We start from the raw sequence: 2990 nt of genomic DNA on the forward strand, positions 1-2990 counted from the left end.
TGGACCGTGCGCCCTGTCCACACCACGTACTTGATACTGGCGCGGAGGTCTTACTGTTCTGCTCCACACCGCTGCTGGCTTGCCTGAAATTATCTAACTAAAAACGCAAGCGGGTTTAAGGGAGCCACTCGACGTTAAAATACAACACCGTCCTACGTCTGGCATGAACATCTACAGGGTGTTACAAAAAGGTACGGCCAAACTTTCAGGAAACATTCCTCACACACAAAGAAAGAAAAGATGTTATGTGGACATGTGTCCGGAAACGCTTAATTTCCATGTTAGAGCTCATTTTAGTTTCGTCAGTATGTACTGTACTTCCTCGATTCACCGCCAGTTGGACCAATTGAAGGAAGGTAATGTTGACTTCGGTGCTTGTGTTGGCATGCAACTCACTGCTCTACAGTACTAGCATCGAGCACATCAGTACGTAGCATCAACAGGTTAGTGTTCATCACGAACGTGATTTTGCAGTCAGTACAATATTTACAAATGCGGAGTTGGCAGATGCCCATTTGATGTACGGATTAGCACGGGGCAATAGCCGTGGCGCGGTACGTTTGTATCGAGACAGATTTCCAGAACGAAGGTGTGCCGACAGGAAGACGTTCGAAGCAATTGATCGGCGTCTTAGGGAGCACGGAACATTCCAGCCTATGACTCGCGACTGGGGAAGACCTAGAACGACGAGGACACCTGCAATGGACGAGGCAATTCTTCGTGCAGTTGACGATAACCCTAATGTCAGCGTCAGAGAAGTTGCTGCTGTACAAGGTAACGTTGACCACGTCACTGTATGGAGAGTGCTACGGCAGCACCAGTTGTTTCCGTACCGTGTACAGCGTGTGCAGGCACTATCAGCAGCTGATTGGCATCCACGGGTACACTTCTGCGAATGGTTCATCCGACAATGTGTCAATACTCATTTCAGTGCAAATGTTCTCTTTACGGATGAGGCTTCATTCCAACGTGATCAAATTGTAAATTCTCACAATCAGCATGTGTCGGCTGACGAGAATCCGCACGCAATTGTGCAATCACGTCATCAACAGAGATTTTCTGTGAACGTTTGGGCAGGCATTGTTGGTGATGTGTCGATTGGGCCCCGTGTTCTTCCACCTACGCTCAATGGAGCACGTTATCACGATTTCATACGGGATACTCTACCTGTGCTACTAGAACATGTGCCTTTACAAGTACAGCACAACATGTGGTTCGTGCACGATGGAGCTCCTGCACATTTCAGTCGAAGTGTTCGTACGCTTCTCAACAACAGATTCGGTGACCGACGGATTGGTAGAGGCGGACCAATTCCGTGGCCTCCACGCTCTCCTGACCTCAACCCCCTTGACTCATTTATGGGGGCACTTGAAAGCTCTCGTCTACGCAACCCCGGTACCAAATGTAGAGACTCTTCGTGCTCTTGTGGACGGCTGTGATACAATACGCCATTCTCCAGGGCTGCATCAGCGCATCAGGGATTCCATGCGACGGAGGGTGGATGCACGTATCGTCGCTAACGGAGGACATTTTGAGCATTTCCTGTAACAAAGTGTTTGAAGTCACGCTGGTACGTTCTGTTGCTGTGTGTTTCCATTTCATGATTAATGTGATTTGAAGAGAAGTAATAAAATGAGCTCTAACATGGAAATTAAGCTTTTCCGACACATCTCCACATAACATATTTTCTTTCTTTGTGTGTGAGGAATGTTTCCTGAAAGTTTGGCCGTACCTTTTTGTAACACCCTGTATATGCTGAGACGATAGGAAATCGGTTGCACTGCTTACATGCCAACTTCTAGATGATTATCTGTCCACAAAAATCACTAGGACGAGCTTACGCGTAACCGACCACGGCGCGGATGTTTGTCGATGATGCGAGAGCCGAGTAGTCGAACAAAGGTTCTTACGCTCGCCGCGCACACACAAATTTCTTTTGGTACCAGTCTCCTTGACACTAATAATAACTTTTAACGCTGTTCACGAATTTACAGTTCACAGTTCTCAATTGTGCGAGCGCGCGCGTAACTGTTGCGGCGCGGCTGATAATGCGGAAACGCGATGACCGAACGCACGTTCTCACGCTCGCTACAATACACTGGTACTTGTTTGTACTCCTTTATGGTAACTAATTTTTGCTGATTCACATCAGTTCATTCTGGGAGACCGAACACGGCGCGGATGATTGATACAGTACGGTACGACACGCAAGGAGACGATACACAAATACGTTATCGGCGGCACTGCTCACTTTTTAATTACTTCTTGACGCTCTTTCCTCTGAATCACTTCCATATTTCATCAATTTACTGTAACAGCACTTGTAGCAACACTTCAACTTCCATACTAACAGTGCCTCTCACATGCAGAACTACCCACAACACAACACAACAGTTCCGTGTCCCGTGTTCGACTCTACAGACGCGGCTGCCCGCAAAGATACTCCGCAACTAAGCCATACGCTTACAATTGTACTGTGAAGACAGTCTAAAGATTACAGCTGTGGTAAACATTACGAAATACAGTGACGGAAAAATATCGCATCACCAATAATTAATGTAGAGAAATGAAATGAATATGTAGAATTGTGGACAGTTGGGAATGTGAGTCTCACGGGAAGCGTGCAAGGGATAAGTCCCTGCAGTCGCGCTATTCATCTGTGTCCTCGGTGGCTCAGATGGATAGAGCGTCTGCCATGTAAGCAGGAGGTCCCGGGTTCGAGTCCCGGTCGGGGCACACATTTTCAGCTGTCCACATCGAGGTATAACAACAACACCTATCAGCAGCTGAGGTTGTCAGTTAGTCATCATTTATTTCAGAGAAAAGCTGCACGGTCATCAACAATAACTGTTCTTTCGAGAACAAGTTACTGTCTTTGTATATAAATGAAATTTCGACAATACATTTGTCTATGTAACATACTGAAATGATTGACAGTGCAAGATCACAGGTTAACACGAGTGCGAGATAAGCCATTGCAAATGTGAAAT

The 2990-nt window shown here is 46.6% G+C and overlaps 1 non-coding gene across 1 annotated transcript; it reads left to right on the forward strand.

Moving 5' to 3' along the window:
- The first annotated feature begins 2662 nt into the window (after positions 1 to 2662).
- On the forward strand, positions 2663 to 2736 carry Trnat-ugu (transfer RNA threonine (anticodon UGU)). Its single transcript has one exon. It is a non-coding gene; the product is annotated as a tRNA-Thr (tRNA).
- The last annotated feature ends 254 nt before the right edge of the window (positions 2737 to 2990 follow it).

The sequence above is a fragment of the Schistocerca nitens genome, chromosome 11 (genome assembly GCF_023898315.1).
Source record: "Schistocerca nitens isolate TAMUIC-IGC-003100 chromosome 11, iqSchNite1.1, whole genome shotgun sequence".
NCBI classification, from domain to species: domain Eukaryota; kingdom Metazoa; phylum Arthropoda; class Insecta; order Orthoptera; family Acrididae; genus Schistocerca; species Schistocerca nitens.